We start from the raw sequence: 23,141 nt of genomic DNA, 5'->3' as shown, positions 1-23,141 counted from the left end.
GGTGTCAATGCACTTTCTCATTGTCCCTCTTGTTAAAAAATCATAAACATTTTTACCAAATAGTACAAGCAATGATTTATTGAGCATTTAGTTTGTTTCCAAGCTCACTGCTTGGTACTTCCCTTGAACTATCTTATTTAATATTTTTTCATAACTCTTTAAAGTAGGAAGTTTACAGAAGAGTAATCTAGGTTTAGAGAGGTTAAATAATCTCTCCAAGATCCCAAACTAGCACGGGCGGGTGGGAGCTGTGTTTCACACCCACATCTGGGTAAGTCCACAATTGATCTTCTTAAGAGCTCTGAGCTCCTACTGTCCACGTCCTTTTGTGGTATAGAATATTAAGGAAAAACCTGTGCAGACCTCTTAAGGGTTTAACCACAAGAGGGAAAGCTTTGAACACAGTTCTGGAGGAGCTGAGGTTTCCTCCATGGCACTAAGATAAAACATTCATTTCCTGCTGTATCCATTTAAGAAATAGCAACTGAGCAAAATGAAAAGACAACCTACGGACTAGGAGAAAATATTTGCAAACAATGCCACCGACAAGGGATTGATTTCTAAAATATGCAAACAGCTCATACAAGTCAATAACAACAACAACAATGAAAGCCAATCAAAAAATGGGCAGAAAACCTAAATAGACATTTCTCCAAAGAAGACATACAGATACAGGTGGCTAAAAGGCATATGTAAAGATGCTTAACATTGCTAATTATTAGAGAAATGAAAATCAAAACTACAATGAGGTACCACCTCACAACAGTCAGAATGGCCATCATCAAAAAATCTACAAACAATACATGCTGGAGAGGGTGTGGAGAAAAGGGAACCCTCTTGCACTGTTGGTGGGAATGTAAATTGGTGCAGCCACTATGGAGAACAGTATGGAGGTTCCTTAAAAAACTAAAAATAGAGCTACCATATGACCCAGCAATCCCATCCTGGGCATATATCTGAAGAAAAATCTACTTCAAAAAGATACAAAAAGTATCTTGAAGTAGAAAAAATTCTACTTCATAAAGATATGAGCTCCAGTGTTCATAGCAGCACTATTTACAATAGCCAAAACATGGGAACAAGCTAAATGTCCATAGACAGATGAATGGATAAAGAAGATGTGGTATATATACAACAGAACATTACTCAGCTATAAAAAAAAGAATGAAATAATGCCATTTGCAGCAACATGGATGGACCTAGAGATTATCATACTAAGTGAAATAAGTCAGAAAAAGAAAAACAAATACCATATGATATCACTTACATGTGGAATCTAAACTATGACACAAATGAACTTATTGACAAAACAGAAACAGACTCACAGACACAGAAAACAAACTTATGGTTCCAAAGAGGAAAGGGTGTGGGAGAGGGATAAATTAGGAGTTTGGAATTAGAAACTGCAAACTATTATATTTAAAATAGATAAACATAGATAAACAACAAACTCCTACTGTATAGCCCAGGGAACTATATTCAGTATCCTGCAATAAGCCATAATGGAAAAGAATATGAAAGAGAATAAATATATTTATTATTTATGCATATTAAAAACTGAATCACCTTGCTGTACACCAGAAACTAACACAACATTGTAAATCAACTATAATTTAAAAAAAAGAAAGGAAGAAAATAAGAAATAGCCCCTGAGCCCTCCGTTGGGCCAAAACTGTTGCTGATTACTTGGTGTAGAAAGATGAGTAAGACATCTCCCTTCCTAGGAGAGTCCATATCTAAAGAGAGAAGTTAGGTATATAAACACATTATTATGAAATATGAGCTAAATTTAGGAAGTAAGCAAGACTGTGGAAGCAGGGTGGCAGTGCAAGGCCTGAGGGACAAAGCAGTCGCTGGCTGGAGGACAGAGCCCCATGGTGGGAGGGAGGAACAGCGGCTGAAATAAGGTGAAGCCCCAGTCACCCAGGACTCCTCCCATCAGCCTTCCTAAAGTATTGGGAAGAAAATGGAGGTGATTCCTTAAATCTTAATTATGTAGCCATTGGTTTGGGGATCCCAGGATTGTTCAGAGTTGATATTATCCCAACACCTAGATCTCTATTTTTAATATAGAGCCCCCAGATATTGTTTGGTTGATTCTAGTAGATGGATTAGGCTCAAAGATTCAAATCTACGAGCATTTTAAATACAACTGAAATCTAATCTGTTTGAGTAACAGTTAAACACAGGGTTTTGATAAAAAGAAAATGAAGAATTTTACCTCCCACCTCTGAGCTGTGATTAGAAGTTTGCCCTAGAAAAATACTTTGAGACTAGCCCTTCATATAATGATGTAGTGTTTTTCAGTGTCTGTGTTTATTGAGTCATTTCATGTATTTTTAAAAATATTTTTAAAGATGCAGTGAGATTAATGCTGCATTTCCAATGAGTTAGTAACTGGCACTTCAAAATATTTGGTCAGCAGAAGTAGTAGATAATGATCAGTATTTCAAGGGATTAGTGGCAACTTAAAAGTGCATATAGGTATTTCACTAGTTGGTTTAAATGTCCTGGGAGCCCGTTTATTCTTACATCTCTGTTATTCATTTTTCTTTTTTCCTTGTTCATGAAGTTGAGTCAGCAACTGAAACATATTCAAATTAGACTTGTCATACAGGAAAAAAAAAAACCTGACTTTGTCAGGGTGGGTGGAGGGGAAAAAAGCAACTTTTTGTCAGTCTTTTGTATTTCAGCAGCTGGATTCATTGCTACCATGGTAACGGACCACATGATGAGGTGTATTAGATTGCTGTGTGTTGAGCACAAGGGGAAGAATGAACACAGCGTTTTATTGAAGTTAAAGGTTACTTTGGAGTTTCTTCTGTGGAAATGTGTAAGGTCAAATACTCTAGTTTTCAGCATATGTAGTACTTTAGAGGAAGAATTAGGGGCATGTTGCTGCATTTAACTACAAAACCAGGTAAGGTTCAGTTGAATCTATGAAACTGACCTCCTCTTACTTCTTCTGTTGCAGTGGCATAACTTGCCGGGTGGAATTTCACTGTCACCCACCCCCCACATGGGCACAGGACAAATTTCTCCTGTCTCCATACCCCAACTCCCCCACCTCCGATTTCATCTGTTTTTAATTTGAAAGTCTGAAACATTGTGAATTTGTATAGTTTTATGCTATTACGGGTGAGGGTGTGCATGCAAGTCAAAGAAAGAAAACTGGAAAGGAAGTCATAAGAATGCAATAATTCACATCTTTGGATCAATGTAAACCTGAGAAAAGTGTTTCCTTGTTTTCTTCTTTGAAAATGGTCCACTTTTCTTAGAGGACACCTTATTAGTGGCATGGATCCAAAGTTGCTTGTCTCATATTAAATGAAGCCGTAGGACCAAGTTCTCCAGCATGTTATTCAGTGTATTTATTCTATCTGGGCTTCCATTCTTCTTTCTTTCTATTACTACCAACCTTATCCAACACAAAGAGTTCGGTTTTATCTGTAATTTTTACAATGTATTTTATTTCCATTAATATTCCATTCTTTCAGACACTGTGGTCGTATGTGTCTTAGGGGATATGAAAATAGAAGTAAATACAATACGGGGTAGTAGAAAATGAACTCTTTTGCTTAGAGGCTGGTTAGAGCCGAATGTAAACAATTCAGTGTGGCTCCATGAAGCATCAGTTCCCAGAGCACAGGCGACTCCTCATTGCGTTGTTTACGTATCACCCTAGCAGCTTGCTTCAAAAGGGGAGGCTTTGGTATGTGCGGAGCAAGTTAAAGAAGAAGAAAATTTATGAATAACTTGTTTTGATTTCTTGTTCCTGATGTTTGATGTTTAGCTTTCTCATAAGACATTTGGATTTACTTTCATTTTTTAGTTAAGGGCTAACCCAGGCAACTTTTCTCCTCCTTGAACAAAGTTGTCTTGGCAGCTTCAGAGACAAAACCTAACTAAACACTAGCAGAACCCACCGTTATTCAAGGGTATTCACTGCCCAGTATTCACTGGAGTGTTTTCTTATAGGAGAGGCTTTGAAAAGTACTTTTGAAAAATACTTTCTTAGCTAAAAGCAATTTATTTGCCACTAATTGGCACCTATTAGGATAAAAGCCAATAAATTATCCCAAGGTTAGTCCTACACCACTCTTTCTTCAAAAAGGGACACTTAGATTTTTAAAAATTCGTTTATGCTCTGTGATTTTCATTGCTATTTTCTTAGTCTCTCTAGTTTTCATACATTCAGGCCATCTTCTAAATTTGAGCAAGGAGTCATAATTATTCAAAACAATTTTTTGCCATGATTTCAAATAAGGGGAAGTATTTTCATGGTAACAAATATCAAAAGCATTATAATAGCACATTTGTAACATTTGTAAAATGTTCATACTTGTATCCAAATTCATTCTTTCTTTTTTCCCTTTGTTGCTTTGAATACAGAACAAGCTATGAGCATGTCCTCCAAAATATTTTCACAAGCCTAAGTTGTTATTACTTAAAAATAGGAAATTACCAAGAATTGGTGAAAGATGGTACCTGGTAAAATATTTTAAATTGTGAAATTCTCACAAGGTATTGGCAGTACCTGAGGTTGAAAGAGGGAGAGAGAGAGAAAGGCACAGAGAGACACAGAGAGAAGACACAAGCAAAGAAAAATAGACAAAAGGTAAAGCTAAAAGTGTGAGTGATCTCTTAACCAAGCTTTCTTCTTTCTCTCAGTATTGGAATGGGTTAAACCTCTATATACAAAAAAAGAGAGAAAGTATAGTGTGGATGAGGTGAAGTTAGCAAAGAATACTAACATTTCACTTTTCCATGTTTCAAGTATGTGGTAAGGCATGAATAGTTCCTTTCTATTAATTGAAATGAAAACAAATTCCTATAGCTGAATATGTTTCAGTCCTTCCTGTTTTGGGCTAAGATATCAGCTAGCTTAGGCATTAGAGCTAGAAGTGTATAAAAATCAATATATACCCAATTTTTGTGATTTTTATACACTTGACACTAGGCCATATGCACATGTCCATTTTTAAGGTTATCATAACTGAGAGGTCCATAAGATGGAAGCTCCTTTTAAATTTTATTTTTTAATAAGAATTGTATGTATTTAAGGTATACAACATGATTTGATATATATGTATGTAGTGAAAGGATAACTACAGTCAAGCTAATTAACATATCTTCTGCTCAAATAGTTACCATTTTGTGTGTGTGATGAGAGCACCTGAAATCTATTAACAAATTTGTGTTATACAATATACAGAATTATTAACTCTAGTCACCAGGCTGTACATTAGATCTCTAGACTAGTTCATCCTATATAAGTGCAACTTCATACCCTTTGACCAACATCTCCGTTTCCCTCACCCCTTATCCCCTGGTAGCCATCATTCTAACCTCTGCTTCTATGTATTGACCTTGTTTAGATTCCACATGTAAGTGAGATCATACAGTAGTTTTCTTTCTGTGTCTGCCTTACTTCATTAGTATAGTGTCTTCCAGGTTCATCTGTTTTGTTGCAAATGGCAGGATCTTACTATTTTTTAAGGCTGAATAGTATTCCATTGTAAGTATATGCCACAATTTCTTTATCTATTCATCTGCTGACAGACACTTAGATTGTTTCCATATCTTGGTTATCGCGATTAATGCTACAATGAACGTGGGAGCACAGATATCTCTTCCGGTACTGATTTAATTTCCTTTGGGTATATACTCAGAAGAGGGATTGCTGGATTATACGGTAGCTCTATTTTGAGTTTTTATAGAAACCTCCACACTGTTTTCCATAATGGCTGTATGGAATACTTTATAGACTTAAGAAGCAAAATGACTTTTGATGTTCTTGCTTTAAATTAGAAATTTTGCAAAGATGCTTTGATTGAATCATTTTTGTCAGCTCTTGTTTAAATCATGCTTTATTGTTAATTTTGAATGATTGGGAGTATTTCTTAACATTTTAGCTCTAATTTCTAGAGTTCCCTAGCCTCGCAGACAAATAGCTAATTATCTGCAAACATTTACCTCTGTCAAGGAGATAGATGTTCAAGAGTCATGATAAAGAAAAATCATATTGACTATTATAGGCTCTTCAACAAAACTAATGATAATTTTTCCACCCCAAGGCAATGTTTCTGAAATAGATGAAGATCAGGCCAATGAATGATGACTCAATATCAACTAGATATTCTACTTTTAGGTGTTGCTATTTTTAAACCTATGACTTCATTAAAGTGGATTTTATTATTGACAACCATGTGGTTTTTTGTATGAAAAAATTGGACTCTTTTAAAATATTCTTAAATATTTCAAATGAAAAAAAGAGTAATTGTATCACGATCATGATCATGATGGTGATTCTAATGGCAATAATGGTTAATTCAGAGAGAAAGACAGACTTCATTAGAAAGCTGTAAGCTCTGTATGTAGTCAAAGGCCAATGTTTTTTAGAAAGAAATGGAAAATTTCTAATAGGTGGTATGATTTTCAGATATTTCCTCCCAACTTTCATTAATTCCATTAATAGCATTTACAAATCACTAACAATAAGTGCTTGTTATGGTCTTCTCAGGGTTCATTATAAAAGATGTTGACTTTGTTCAATAAGCAATAGAGGCTTCCATCAGTAAAGATTAAACTCACCAATAATTGTACAATGTGTGGGCCAGTATCTGATAGGAAAAGAGTAAGTGCATTGCTAGGAATGAACAATTTGTTACATTTTTAATATATAAAATGGTACAATCAACTGGTTTCACTTTCATGATAATATTAGCTTGATACATTTTAGAGTGATATTATTATTATTATTCCCCTCTACCTGGCACTTACATTATAAAATGTTTGCTCTTGACACCATATAAATATCTTAATTATCTTTTAAATTTTTAATTATTTGTTTTAAATAACAATGATATTTCATGTCTGAAACTTACTAATTTGGGTTTGTTTGGGGAAAAATTATACTTAGAAAAACCACTTGCCTCTACCTACCCTCACATGAAAAAAATGATAGCAGATGGATTAGTAATTCCAATATAAAATGTGGATCCATCAAAGTAGTAGAAGAAAATATAGAACTTGAGGTAGAGCAGTATGCCTTCAAAGGCAGAAACCATAAAGGAATGGTTATATGAAACATTACTTCTGGAAAATGCTATAAGCAAAACTAAAAGTCAAATAGCAAACTAGAATCAATATTTGCAACATACATGAAAGAGAAAAGGTGAGTATCTGTAATATATAATGAAATCTCATAAATCAATAAGAAAGAGAACAGCACTAATTTTTTCCCCCTTGCAAAAGCTTCTTTATTTCTCAATTCCACCTTACTGCAGAACTCCTCAAAAGAGTTGTCTATTATCTCTATTTTATTTCCTATCCTCATATTCCCCCTTATATTCACTCCATTCAGGCTTTATAACTTTGGCAGAGTAATCAATCTTCATGTTTCCAGGTCCAATGATAATTTTTCAGTTTCACCTTGTTAACCGCCAGCAGTGTTTGACACAGTTGATCATTTCCTCTTTCTTGAAATATTTCTTCACTTGGCTTTAAGGGCATCATATGTCTTTGATTTTCCTTCTACCTCATAGACCATTCGTTCAGAGCCTCCATTGTTGATTTCTCCTCCTCAGCATTTATTGGAGTCTACCAAGGCTTAATGCCCAGCTCTCTTCTTCTTTTTTTTTTTTTTTAGCATCTTTATTGGAGTATAATTGCTTTACAATGGTGTGTTAGTTTCTGCTTTATAACAAAGTGAATCAGTTATACATATGTTCCCATATCTCTTCCCTCTTGCATCTCCCTCCCTCCCACCCTCCCTATCCCACCCCTTTAGGTGGTCACAAACCACCGAGCTGATCTCCCTGTGCTATGCGGCTGCTTCCCACTAGCTAGCTATTTTGTGTTTGGTAGTGTATATATGTCCATGCCACTCTCTCACTTTGTCACAGCTTACCCTTCCCCCTCCCCAGACCCTCAAGTCCATTCTCTAGTAGGTCTGTGTCTTTATTCCCATCTTACACCTAGGTTCTTCATGACCTTTTTTTTTTCTTAGATTCCATATATATGTGTTAGCATACGGTATTTGTTTTTCTCTTTCTGACTTACTTCACTCCGTATGACAGACTCTAGGTCCATCCACCTCACTACAAATAACTCAATTTCGTTTCTTTTTGTGGCTGAGTAATATTCCATTGTATATATGTGCCACATCTTCTTTATCCATTCATCTGTTGATGGACACTTAGGTTGCTTCCGTGTCCTGGCTATGCACTAATTTTTTAAGACCTTTTTTTAGTGCAGTTTTAGATTTGCAGCAAAATTGAGGGGGGCAGTACAGAGATTTCCCATATACTCTCTGTCCCCACACCTGCATGACCTCCCTCATTATCAACACCAGTCACCAGAATGGTACAAAATTTTTTACCAAAGATGAACCTACATTGACATATAATAATCACCCAAAGTTCATAGTTTACCTTAGGGTTCACTCTTGGTGATGTACATTTTATATATCTCCATTGTTATAATATCATATACAGTATTTTCACTGCTCTAAAAATCCTCTGTGCTCTGCCTAGTTATCTCTTCTCCCCACACACACAAACCCCTCCCCCATCTCATTGTGGAAACAACTGATCTTTTTACTGTTGCTATACTTTTGCCTTTTCCAGTATGGCAGGTAGTTAGAATTATACAGTATATAGCCTTTTCATATTGGTTTCTTTCACTTTATAATATGCATTTAAGTTTCCTTAATTTAACTTTCCTTCCTTAAAAGACATGGGTCTTTTCATGGCTTGATAGCTCATTTTTTTAGCACTGAATAATATTCCATTGTCTGGATGTACCACAGTTTATCCGTTCACCTACTGAAGGACATTTTGGTTGCTTCCAAGTTTTGGTAATTGTAAATAAAACTGCTCTAAACCTCTATGTGCAGGGTTTTGTGTGGAAATAAGTTTTCAGCTTTAGGGGGATAAATAACAAAGAGTGCAATTACTAGAGTATATGGTAAGAGTATGTTTAGTTTTGTAAGAAACCACCAAATTGTCTTTCAAAGTGGCTATACCATTCTGAATTCCTACCAGCAATGAATGAGAGTTCCCGTTGCTCCACATCTCACCAGCATTTAGTGTTGTCAGTATTCTGGACTTTGGCCATTCTAATAGGTGTGTAGTGATATCTCATTGTTTTAATTTGCATTTCCCTAATGACATATGATGTAGACATTTTCCATATGCCTGTTTGACATCTGTATATCTTTTTTGGTGAGGTGTCTGTTTAGGTCATTGGCTCATATTTTAACCAGATTGTTTTCTTATTGTTAAGTTTTAAGAGTCATTTGTATATTTTGAATAACAGTCCTTTATCAGATGTGTCTTTTGCAATATTGTCTTCCAGTCATTGGCTTGGTCTTCTCATTCTCTTGATATTGTCTTTCACGGAGCAGCGTTTTTAATTTTGATGAAGTTCAGCTTATCAATTCTTTCTTTCATGGATCATGTCTTTGGTGTTGTATTCATTATTATTTTTAAAATACCTACAAATTAAACAAACAAATACCATTTTAATCTTTAGCAAATATTTTTAAAAGAGAGAAGCAAGAGGAGGAGAGAGGGTGATAACACCCAGTGTTAGGAAGGGGTAGAAAATGCTGATATTGAGAGTATATATTGACCCATTGGGGAGGGGGTCAGCCTAGAAATGTGTAGCAAAGGCTTTAAAAATTACACACCCTTGGACCCAACAATTCTACTACTAGGAAAATATCCTAACAAAATAAAAGGTCAAGCATATACACAGGGTTTTTCATTGTTGTGATGTTTATGAGTATAAACAAGGCCAGTCATTATGAAAAAAAAATATCAGAGAAATGTAACAAACATGCTAGCTTATGTTTCTGCTCTGATAGCTCTAAAGCTGTAAGAAGTCATAGACATGGCTCTGTGCTTACCTAAAGCCAAACCTGCTTCACTGCTCCTCTTTTTAGTTAGAACATGTATAGGCAGCAAGTTGTAGAGAAAAGGGTCTTGACTTAAGAGTCAGAGCACCTGGGTCCTGCTGTGGACTAGCTGAGATAATCTAAGTATACAAATATAAGGCATTATTCAAATGCTAATGTTAGAGAGTAGAAAAGTTTATGAATCCCTTTATCCACACATATGCATTTGTCTTCACAACTGATGTTTTAAATTAAAAGTCCCCTATCAAATTGGGGGAGAGAGGGTACATTTTTATAATTGCACTGAAACAAAGTGCCAGATGGTGAAATCTGGAATGGCTTGACTTTGATAGAAAACAGCATAATATTTTGAATAAGATATGCTTCCCAATTGTTACTGTTTGAATTTCATTTAAAAGAAATTTCTGCTCATATAAGGATGACAGAGCATAATTGATGTCAACTGTAGCCTAGCATTTAGGTGTAGTGGAGCTGGCAGAAATCTAGAGGAATGTTGTTCAATGGAAACTTCTGTGGTGTTAGAAATGTTCTGTGTCTACACTGTCCAGTACAGTAACTACTAGCCACATGTGGCTGCTAATCACTCAAAATAACACTAGCATGACTAAGGAACTATATTTCTAATTTTCTTCAATGCTAAGTAATTTAAATTAAATAGCCACATTTGACAAGTGCTTTCCTCTTGGACAGTGCAGCTCTAGAATTAAGCACAACAAATCTGTGAGGATTTTTTATGTAATTAAGTTTGTATTTAATTTAATGTATAGATTCATTTCAAGAATCTATGATGAATTAGGGTGACATAGGATGAAAAGGTGAATATTCTTTATGAAATTTCCCTTCCATTCTGATCAGAGAGATACTTTGATTCCGGAGCCTGTTAAGTCCAAGGTTTCCCATAGAAGTCTTGGTCTCAAATATTCCTTAGCCTTGCTCACTCAAGAATTCTAATGTTCATTCATTTTCTCGTTGATTAAAAAAAACCACTTAGGTTGAATTTATATGTGTCAGTGTGTAAGAAAAAATGCACTATTTTCCCTTATTGTCACACTACTACCACACTCACAACACTTCTTACCAATAACACGTCTTACCTCATGTGTCCGACGGACAGTGAGGCCAAACAAATCGAAACGTTGGAGTTTGGAGCAGAGAAAAGTTTATTGCAGGGCCATGCAAGGAGTCGGGTGGCTTGTGCCCAAAAGAAAACCCAAACTCTTGAAAGGGTGTCAGCAAAGCACTTTTAAAGGCAAGGGAGGGGCGAGGTTGGTTGCAGACTTCTTGGTGGAGGAATCCTTTGTTCCTGCAGCTGTCCATGTAGGTCAGGTCACGATGTACCTGTAAATGTCCAACAAAACAAATGTTATTCTCTGTTCTGCAACTTTTTATCTGTATATGAATGGACTCTTAAAGGTCAGAGCCATGAGAATAGGCCATCCTGTGGATTTCAGGCTATAGGCAACATTCTTTTACGAAAGGTGCAGAGCCAGCATGACTAAGCACAGGTCAACAAAGCACAAAAGCTAAAGCAAAAGGAACAGATCTAATATGGGGTCAGATTTGTTCTTCGCTATTACATGCTGACACCAGATGTATGGATTTTCCAAACCAAGCAATTATGACTAACTGCCTGGAGTCAGTGTCAGATCCCTCAGGGTAAGGGCTCAGTTGCACAGACTGCCCCCACTCCCACTTCACATGCCAGTTGCAAGTCCAGGTTGTCACCTGTGCTTCTCACAGACTGGCTACAAATTGGGAGGTTCCCACAACCACCTCCTCAGTTTCAATCGTCTGCTAGATCAGCTCACAGAACTCAGGAAAACACTTATGTTTACTGGTTTATTGTACAGTATTGTATAATATTATTGTATAGTAAAGAATATGATAAAGGATACAGATGACCAGCAGATGAAGAGATACATGGGTGAGCTCCAAAAGGGTCCCAAGCACAGGCAGTTCTGTTTCTGTGGAGTTGGGATACAGCACCTTCCCAGCACATGGATGTGTTCACCAACCCAGAAGTTCTCCAAACCCCATGCTTTTGGAATTTTCATGGAAGCTTCATCATGTAGGCATGATCATTCATTAACTCAATCCCCAGTTCCTCTCGGAGGATAGGGATGGGGCTAAAAGTTCCAAGCTTCTAATCATGGCTTGGTCTTTCTGGTGACCAGCCTCCATCCCAAAGCTACCCAAGAACCCACCAAGAGTCACCTCATTAAAACAAAACTCCTATCATCTAGAAAATTCCAAAGGACTTAGGAGCTTGGCATCAGGAACCAGGAACAAAAACCAAATATTAGCACAAAAGATGCTCCTAGTGTTCTTATCACTTAGGAAATTGCAAGGATTTTAGGAGCTCTGTGCCAGCAACTGAGGGCAGAGACCAAAATATTTTGTTTCTGTTATTTTAAAATCAGACACTGTACTTGACATTGAGAAGATAATGTCTCTCCAGAGTCCCTAGAAGAAGAGTTTCCTTGGAATATGATTAGGAGTCATATGATACAGAACAGATATTATAGAGGAGGGGTGAGAAAGTGCTTTGTGAAGAAGGAAGCACTGGGATAAACTTTTAAAGTAATATGCATTAAATAGGAGGCTGGGGAAAAGAGAATTTATAGAGAGGGAACAGTATAGAAAAATCAGGGAGAAATGAGAATCAGAGATCTCTGGAAATGTAAGCTAGTCATGAAGACGTAACGAGGATAGAATTCAGAAAGATGTTCAGGCATCACCAGAGCATCATCACCACCACCATCACCACCATCATCATCACCATCACCACCACCATCACCACCATCATCTTCACCATCACCACCACCATTATCATCATTACCACCATCGTCATCACATCTTCACAATCACAATAACCACGTACTGGACACTTAGCATTAGGCCAAGCACTTTTCATGCATTATTTTATTTGATTCTCACCACAACCTGTGAAGCAAATATCGTCCTCATTTATTGATAAGAAAACTGCATCACCAGTAAGTAGCAAGCTGGGACCTCAGGCCAGAGGCAGCCCCGTTAAGCCATGCTGAGTCTCCACCTCTGCTGAGTGTTATCTCTCTTCTATGGAATTTAAACTGCTTTATCCTGAATAATCTGGTTAACCATATACATTTAAGGAGATTCATACCGTCAGCAGCACAGAAAATAGACTAGAGGGAAGACATACTTGATGGATGGAAATAAGTGAAGAAGTTGTTAATGCTACAGTCCAGAACAAGGATAAGAGAGGTTCTGAGCTAAGGAAGTAGAAGTGGAACTTGAAAAGGAGATTGTTTGACTCCTCTGTCAGGTGTTGTGTCAGGTGTCTGTCTTTACAGTAAGTCAGGTAGAGAACACCTGACTTATTTTTTTAAGCCTCCCTGAAAAGTGTCAATTCCTATATGCAGCACTAGAGCAAGATTATTGTGGCCAAGGAAACAGCATATTTTATAATATGCAAGTTGTCCTAACAAGATTAGCCTGCATAAATCATTCTGTTGGAAGCAAGTGTCACTACATCATCTATGTTGTTGAATGTGTGGCTCGTCACAATATTATGTGAAGATGTAAGATAACTAAGGTGGGAACTTTATATTCATGAAATTTTCCCTTTCATAAAAATCTTATTGTTTTTTGATATTGATGAATAGTGATTTTTTTTCTTTCCAACATCCAAGAATTTTTAAAATACATAATCAAAGCTCATTTTGAAAGTTCAAAAGACAGTTCCCTTTATCATTGTGAAAACAGTCTTCAACTTGAATTTCTGATTTGGGTACATTATTAGTCTCCTGCCTTTGCCCCATTTGGGTAGATTTTTTTTTTTTTCTTTTGGCAGCGTATCCAAGTTCATCTATGGGTGGAAGATAGTAGAAGCTGGTACTTCCAGCATCAGAGATCCACATTTCCCAAGAAATTAATTTTGATTTCTTCCAAAGTCTTACGATTCTGGTAAAATGCAGAAAAAGAAGGTGGAGGAGATGGAGTGTTGTCTTGGAGATAAAGAGCTGGGGGGAGGAGGAGAGGGTATTGCTGAAGGGGATGCACAGTAGCCTGACATTAAGGAGCACTTTGGTGGTAACTGCCGGCCAGAGGAGGTAAGGAGGGAATAGCAGCCATTTGGCCAATGGACTGACCATGGAATTCTTTCCAGTATTTTGGATGACAGTGGGAAACCCAAACATACTAGAAGACACACAGGAGCACATTATATGAAAGTTCTGTGAATTCTCTGATATAATAAAATAGAATACTTTCTAAGCACCAGATACTGTTCTAAAGGTTTTTTGTTTAACTCATTTAATTTTAATTTATCCTCATTTAGAGAAAAATACCTAGCACATAGAAATCACCAAATATATATAAGTACTTATTGTTTTTCCTTTAATCCTCACAATAACCCCATGAATCAGGTACTTTAATCATCTTTATTTTGCAGATGAAGAAATTAAGTCTGAGAGGTTAAGTAATCTCTCCAAGGGCGTACAGTTGATGAGAGAGAGCGCTATAGTTAGTGCGGTTCAACCACTATGCCATCTTGCCTTAATCTACGTAAAAGCTATCATATGTAAAGAGATAATACTTGTAAAGTGCTTACAAAGTATCTGACATTTGGTAAATTCCTAAAGATGTTGGCAATTATTATTATGTAATAAGATTTAGAAAATGTTCTGGTATTTATATTGTTCTATACAACATTGCTCAGAAATAGTAACATTTTTAGGGCAGCTTTGGATTTTTCTTATGTAAGTTTAAGTAAAGCTTTATTTATGACCATGCCCATTGTAAATTGGAGGAATCCTCTTTCTACCCAAATACTATCCATCTGTTTGACTGGCACAGTTGAAGTTTTCACCTCAAAGAATGTGCCTCATAGAAATGTTCCACATACACATCTATGTAGCTCTGACCTTTTGACAGAGAGTGATTAGTGAGAGCAAGTGAAATCCCCTTCCACGCTTGGTATTTCAATAATATGTCAATTTGTTCATTGCCATCTTGTTATGAATTAAATGCTCTGACATTTGTATAACCTAAGGGAGCTAGTGAGCCGCTGACAGCCAGGAAGAGGAATCAGGCCAGAGGCTGGAAAGACGTAGTCACAGGGGATGGATTGGTAACAGAGTTCTGAAGGTCACGCGGTAGTTCCAGGCAGAACCCAACCAGCCCCTAGAACAAAGTCAGGTGCAAACTTGGGCTCTGATCTCCTTTCCCAATAATATGGGTTAGTTGGGGGTAGGTGGACTGTCATCCTCTGTACCGAAAGAATGTTACGGAAGATTAGGTGATGTGAAGTCTGTCTGAAGTAGAATGTCAACAGATGCAGAATTACAGATACTTATACGTCATAGACACAGGTGGTGCAGGAACGACAGCCCTGTTGTGCTGGAATTCCTGGAGAGAATGATGCTGCTCTGGCTGGTACATGCGAAATGGGCAGCAGACGAGGCCAAGGAGGCTTGAGGACACCACAGCTCAGGACGGTAGACATGTGGGGACCTTAGAGGGATTCAGGAGACCGCAGAAGAGAGAGTGCAAGGTGGAGCCTCAAGCTGGGTGACCTTATCTTTATCTGTGGCCTCAGAGTGTTGGTGCTAATGATGTCATTGGGCGAGTGTGCCAGGCTGCCGACCCCAATAAGAGGATGACAAAGGAGACCAGCAGACCTCCCACCTCTCTGCTACTAGGGAAGGGTGGCCTGGGGGGATGGGGTGGGAAAATCTCTCTGGATGTTTGTCTTCTACTTTGGCATTCCCATCCTAGTTGACTACTTCTCCATGAGCTTAAATGGCAGTAGTTTCTTTCAACTATTGAGGAGTGTGTTGATAATGCTAGTGATCCATAGGGTCTCCAAAGCAATCTCTGTGAATGTTACATGTAGTTTATTATCTGGAGAAGTAACAGGCTCTTATTAACCATAATAACTAATATTTTGTATTGTGATTTACTGTTTGCAAAGTATTTTGATTGCATTGTATTTGAATCTCCTAACAATCCTGCAAGGAAGATGATGTCATCATTTCTTTTTGAAAGAGGAGGAGAATCAAGCTCAGTGTATGTCTCGCAGGCACTGAGTTAGCAAGCAAAGCATAGATCTTTTTCTAAATTATTTTTATTGAATTATAGTTGATTTACAATGTTGTGTTAGTTTCAAGTATACAGCAAAGTGATTCAGTTATACACACACACGCTTGTATATATATTCTTTTTCAGATTCTTTTCCATTATAGGTTATTACAAGGTATTGAATATAAGTTCCCTGTGCTATATAGTTGGTCCTTGTTGTTTATCTCTTTTATATATAGTAGTGTCTATCTGTTAATCACAAACTCCTAATTTATCCCTCCCCCCTTCCCCTTTGGTAACCATAAGATTGTTTGCTATCTGTTTGCTATCTGTTTCTGTTTTATAAACAAGTTCGTTTGTATTATTTTTTTAGATTCCACGTATAAGTGATATCATATGATATTTGTCTTTCTGTGTCTGACTCACTTCACTTAGTATGACAAACCCTAAGTCCATCCATGTTGCTGCAAATGGCATTATTTCATTCTTTTTTATGGCTGAGTAATGTTCCATTGTGTGTGTGTGTGTGTGTGTGTCACATCTTATGTACCCATCCGTCAGTGGACACTTAGGTTGCTTCCATGTCTTGGCTATTTTAAATAGTGCTGCCATGAACATTGGGGTGCATGTATCTTTTTGAATTAGAGTTTCTGTCTTTCCCAGATATATGCCCAGGATTGGGATTGCTGGACCATATGGCAACTCTATTTTTAGTTTTTTAAGGAACCTCCATACTGTTCTCCATAGGGGCAGCACCAATTTACATTCCCACCAACAGTGTAAGAGGGGTCCCTTTTCTTCACACCCTATCAGCATTTATTGTTTGTAAACTTTTTGACAATGGCCACTCTGACCATTGTGAGGTGATACCTCATTGTAGTTTTGATTTGCATTTGTCTAATAATTAGCTGTTTGAGCATATTTTCATGTGCAAAGAAAGCATAGGATCTTAATTTACTGATCTAGTAAGGCATGCTGCTTCGCTCAGAACCCGTCTCATCTTTAAAAGTAAAAATTTCCTCAGCTATTTGCTTTTAGAAACTTGCTATTATAAATGAAGAGCTCTTGCATTTGTTCAGATTATTCAGATTAAATCCTCTTTTTCATCAATACTTTCAAGTTTATGTACACAGCAGGTATTTAATAAGTGTTAACTGCCTGATTAATGTCTCTTTGAACTCCTCAAAAGTAATCATTCTGATTCTCACACATCTGATGAAAAGATTATTTGGGAATGGAAGAGAGTAGTCAGCAATTACAATTCCCAATATGGGAAACTAATATGAAAAAAAAATACGTAAAGCAGTTCTTTTGAATTTAAGAAAATGATCTAACCTCTAACATCTAAATGAGAAGATTTAAAATAACTCAAATGGCCCAAACCAAAAGACAACAAGGCAGATACTTTATGCCTACGTAAAACCTATAAAAGAACATTATTGTGAGACCCCTAAACTACTCTCGCTCATATTCACACAACAGCCAAACAGCATACAATTTTATCTTCCTGATGCAACATCCTGCTGTATTCCTAGGTATGTGTTTTGTCTTCATGTTACTCACCATCTGTCTTCTTTACAGCCCTCATTTACCCAACATTGCCCATGAGTTTAACCATCTTTCTTGTCTACCAGAGATATCAAAAATACTCTTTCCCTGGCTAATTCTCTGTGGGAACCAATGATTAATGTCTGGGCAGGAGAAATGAAGCCAGAGTGTATGATTGTTAGCAACGGTTTTTTTCAATTTGGCTAAACTGAAGTTATTTAGTGAATATCGGCTGCTTTTTAGGTTTCCTTCTGCCTGTACTTCTCCTTAAAATGTAAAAAACAGCCATTCTAAATTGCAGCATTTATCACCTTTGGTATTTAAAATTGTATTAAAATAATCCTTTGGGTTTAAATGTTCTCTTCTGACAGTAATGCTGGGATCTGAGACTCTTGTTTAGGATTAAGGTGAGGCAAGAAAAGAATATTAAAATGAAGGATGGCTTTTCTTACCAGCTATTAAATATATTATAAAGGTATAATTATAATTAAGTTGAACTATAATTAAAGAGGGTGTTGATATAGACAAAATCCTGGAGTATAAACAAATACTAACATATATATTAATATATGCTAGACGAGGCAGCACATAGCAATAGGGAAGATCATTATTTTTATTATGCAGTAAATCTTATGGAGAAGGAAAAGGCCTTCATTCATACTGCAAAATAAATTCCAAACAGATTAGACTTAATACTTATAATAATAATTCAAATTCTATAAATTAGAAGAAAATATTGAAGAATATTAAAAAGAGCTTTATTGAGATGTAATTGATAGTAAACTACACTGTTCAAAGTATACAAATTAAGTTTTGGCATAATGTGTATCTCTTTTAAGCCATCTCTAGAATCAAGATGGTAAACATTTCTATCATCCCCAAAAGTTTCTTCATACCCTCTTGGTAATGCCACCCTCCCAGCCCTCTCCTATTTTTAAGCAACCACAGATCTGCTTTTGGTCACTATAGATTAGTTTGCATTTTGTAGACATTTCATGCAGTGCATACTATTTTCTTCTGGTTTCTTTCACTCACCATAATTATTTTCAGGTTCAACCATGTTGCTGAATATACCAATAATGTATTCATTTTCATTGCTTTGTTTATTTACTGTTTATCCATTCACCTGTTGATGGACATTGGTGTTGTTACCAGATTTTTTTAACGTATAGTTGATGTACAATATTAGTTTCGCGTGTACAACATAGTGATTCCATAATTTGCTAGATTATACTCCATTTAAAGTTATAAAATACTGGCTATATTCCCTGTGCTGTACAATACATCCTTGTATCTTATTTATCTTATACATAGTAGTTTGTACTTCTTAATCCTCTACCCTTATAATGACCTTCCCCCCATCCCTCTCCCCACCGATAACCACTGGTTTGTTCTCTATCTCTGTGAGTCTGTTTCTGTTTTGTTATATTCATCCAGTTTTTGACTATTGCAAATAAAGCCACTATGAACATCCTTTAAATGGATATCTATTTTCTTTCCTTTTGAGTAAGTACCTAGAGGAATTTTAAATGATCTGTAAAAGGGAAAGGTTTTATAAGTATAAAAATGAAGATTCATAATAGAAAAAAGTTATATTTGACAATAACATTTTAAATTTCTGCATATCAAAAAATGTCATTAAGAAGACAGGTTAAATAATAGTCAAGGAATATATACAGGTAATTCTAACCTTAAATATAAGATCCCTTTCTATAGGCAAAGCATGGAAAATTGTATATCTGATGTATCAGTTAATCCTCACAACAGTCCTAAGAGGTAGACACTGTTATCTCAGTTTAAGGCAGCCCAGAATTGCCTCCCTGTGTAGAAATGGGGCATATATTATATGCAGACGGTATACCTGTTAGGGAAAGTTCAGTGTCCTAATGTAGAAGAGTATATATAAAACGTAATAGAAATAATTCATGAAATGGAAATGTCTGACATTCATATGTGAGATAATAGGTCAATAACCTTAATCTGTAAAGAACTTGGGTAAAATATGTATGAAAACACTAAGACAGAGGTAAAATGGGAAAGGGACATAAATAGGTAGTTCGCAACCAAGTGAAAGTAAAAATATATGAAAAATACTAAACTTCACTTTTGATTGAAGAGATTAAAAATAAGGTAAGGCTGTAACCCCTTTCAAATTAGCAAATATTTTTAGATATTTTGTTGTTGGGTCGTTTTGCTTTACTTTGAAAGTGGTAATATGTAATGTTAGTGAAGTTGGAAGCCCTTCTCATACTTTACTGGTAGAAGTACAAATTAATACAATCATTCTGGAAAAATTTGACAGTATCAGTAAGTATCAATGACTTTGAAAATAATTACACCCTTTGATAGAAATTTCATTCTTGGAATCACCCAAAGAAATAATCTGAAAGGGATACAAAGATTTATGTGCAGACATCTTCCTTTTTAGAATTATTTATAGCAGTGAAAAAATTGGAAACAACCAAAAGTCCTATAACAGGAAAATGAATAGCTAAAGTCATTCCATAGTTAGGAAATCCTATGCAAATCCTATAGCATAAACCATTGGTAGGAGTGGAAATTACCACAAATTTTCTGGAAAGCAGTTCAATAATATTTTTAATTGACTTCTGAGCATTGACCTGGTAATTCTACTTTTAGAGAATTTGAAGTGGAAATGCTTTTGCTCAAATATTTATAAACAAGGATATTAATCACTGAATTATTTAAAATAATGAAAATTTTAAAAACTAAATGCCCAACAATGGATAAATTAAATAAATTATTTAATAAATTTAAGAAGTTATTTAATAAATTAAATTATGGTACATCCATATGACAGAAACCATTTAAAAATGTGTTATAGGGCTTCCCTAGTAGCGCAGTGGTTAAGAATCTGCCTGCCAATGCAGGGGACACGGGTTCAAGCCCTGGTCCAGGAAGATCCCACATGCCGCAGAGCAACTAAGCCCGTGCGCCGCAACTACTGAGCCTGCTCTCTAGAACCCGCGAGCTACAACTACTGAGCCCATGTGCCACAACTACTGAAGCCTGCGCACCTAGAGCCCGTGCACCGCAGCAAAGACCAGCCCCCACTCGCCGCAAGTAGAGAAAGCCCACGCGCAGCAACAAAGACCCAACACAGCCAAATAAACACATAATAAAATATATTAAAAATAAAATAAAATGTGCTATAGAAGTGTTTAGTAAGAGAGAATTTAGTTTTTATAAAACACCATCTACCATCTAATCCTGATATTGAAATTAAAAAGGAAAGAAAGAAAGAGAGAGAGAAGGAGGAAGGGAGGGAGGAAGAAAGAAATCAAAATGTTAGTAATGATTAATCTATGAGTAATAGATTACTTTTTCTTCTTTACTTTCTTGTATCTTCTAAATTTCCTTCAGTGGAAATGTACTACTTTTGCAATGCTGTGATATAAATTGGGTTATAAAGGCAGAATTTGAAATTGAATACTCAATGTGAATGCAACTTTGTCTAGAAAAGAGGCAAGAAGGATATCGACAAAGCATTAATAGGATGGTTTTTATTTTCTTTTGCATAATTTTTGGAATTTTTCTAAATAGTAAGGATTCAGGGAAAAAAATATTTTGAGAGGGAGAGGTAAAAACAAGGCCCTCCCTAATTTGTGAAAAGTAATGCAAAAGAACAGAAGGGAATTATAGTAGACTCCTCCTGCTGCAGGAGTGAGAAATACCAACCACTCCAACTAGGTTAAACGGAGGAATAGGCAGATGTAAATAAAAAGAGTCCAAGTACACTTAGCTTCAGACTTGTTTAGAGCCAAAGACACAGAGGATATCCCCAAAGCTCCAACTTTCCCTGTTTCCAGGCTCTGCTTGTTTCTGCTTAGCTCTATTCCCCATGAGTCCTACTCAAACATTATAACCAGCTCATGTGGCTCCACTAGCTCTTGGACAAGGGCTTTCCAAGCAGCAGGTAGGATGGCTGCTGAGCCAGCAGCCCCAAATCATGTACCACCCTCTTTGTATCCCCAGCAGGGAATTTTTCTCAGTAACGCAACCAAGGTCCCAGCAAGTAAGTGGCCGAGGCTGGCTTGGGTTGTGCTCATGGTCCTGAATGGTCACCCTGTCTGGGGTCGTGGGGTATTCTGACCTGGTTTAGTCAAGTCAGCCCCACAGCATCACATGGAATGATTCCAAGAGAGGGTACAGGAGAAAAAGAGGAAAGGAAATGTTGGAAGGACAGTCTGACAGATGTCAGTGACAGAAACAATTAGGTACCATACCAGACATTTGACAAAATTACCTCATTCAATCCTCATGGAATTACATAAGGTAAATTTTCTTCTTGAGGTTTCAAAGAAGGAAATTGAGAGTAAGGAAAACTTGTTATTTGCCCAAGAACATGCAGTGGAGAGATTTGAACTAAGATATGTCTCACACCACAGCCAAACCTCCCCTCCAAAATGTTGTAAGCTCCTCTGGCCGCTTCATCTACAATCAAGGGCCACAGAGAGACAGTCTGTGTTTCAGGTGTGAGAAATGGCAAGACAAAGGCTATAATCCCTTCCAAATTATACATCTAAGTAACCAGTTGTCCTATCTCCCCTGAGAGCACTGCTTTGAGAAAAGTATGTCAGATCATATGCCTTCCGTAAAATGTTGGATATTTTCTGTACATTAAATTTGGGTGTAATATTCAAATCTATTAAAAGAATTACACACTCAAATTTCTAAACTTTTTTGAAAAAGTTTAGGCACATTCTGTGTTTGGCATTCAAAGAGTATTTTCAACAGCATACTAGGTAGGTACTTTCAAAGATATAAATGTTAACACAACCTAAATGAGGACACAAAGAAAAGACAGGAGAAATTCAAGGTGGGGAGACGTAAATAGCCACTTGGAATGATGGTCTTTGCGGGTCTGGCAGTTCCCCAACCAAAGCATACAATCTAAAAGGAACCTAAGTTTATTTATACCTGCTGAGGATTTACTCTACCTAGTGATTAAGCCTCCAGACACACTAGATAAGTTTAGTAAAGCTTTAAGGCCTCAAGGTTTGCATTTCCTTAACTTTCTTATTTCCTGTCCTTCGTTCTGCATGAAAAAACTCATCTCCCCACAGTTCCAAGAAACAATTCCAAAAATAAATGTAGTCATTTGCTTGAGCCAGGACGTTATGTCCCCATTTTTCTTTCCAAAGCCTACAGGACATACAAGTCACTCTTAAAGTCTGTCCACTAGCACAGCAGATGCAAGCTCCACATTTGCTCCCTAAGTAGAGTCTGTGTTTGGCAAAGCTGCACGTTGTAGATAATGCCCATGAAGAAACTACTAGAAGAGTAACTTATAGTAAAAAGCACTAAAAAAATCCTTAGGGTTTGTTTAGCACAATTTATGTAGTACTTCATTCAGAAGAAGTAAAATTCTATTCATTAAGCAATGTATGTAAAAGTGATTTGAACACTAAGCATTAAAGCAATACACAATTGCTGGGGATTCTGACGTGAGAATGGCCAGCCTGTACCTTGCTCAGTCTGGAGCTAATTCCTTCCAGAGCCATATGTCAACTGAAAAAAATGCACAACTTAAAAGTTGAGAATTATGTTTTATTTAGCAGACAAAACGGAGGACTTAAGAGGACTT

The 23,141-nt window shown here is 36.6% G+C and overlaps 1 protein-coding gene across 8 annotated transcripts in view; it reads left to right on the top strand.

Annotated features, from left to right (window-relative positions):
• DTNA (dystrobrevin alpha) overlaps positions 1–23,141 on the top strand; it is a 297,328-nt gene that overhangs the window by 107,171 nt on the left and 167,016 nt on the right. The window contains exon 1 of one of the 8 annotated variants that reach the window (XM_032603039.1): positions 2,771–2,920. The exons of the other annotated variants lie outside the window; for them this stretch is intronic. The gene's annotated coding sequence lies outside the window, so the exon portion shown is untranslated. Of the gene's footprint in view, positions 1–2,770; positions 2,921–23,141 lie in introns of those variants that run through there. 8 annotated transcript variants of the gene reach the window in all.

Source organism: Phocoena sinus, chromosome 14, assembly GCF_008692025.1.
Source record: "Phocoena sinus isolate mPhoSin1 chromosome 14, mPhoSin1.pri, whole genome shotgun sequence".
Lineage (NCBI taxonomy): Eukaryota > Metazoa > Chordata > Mammalia > Artiodactyla > Phocoenidae > Phocoena > Phocoena sinus.
The sequence above is the reverse complement of the archived record's forward strand: the minus strand, read 5'-3'. Positions and strand labels throughout refer to the sequence as shown.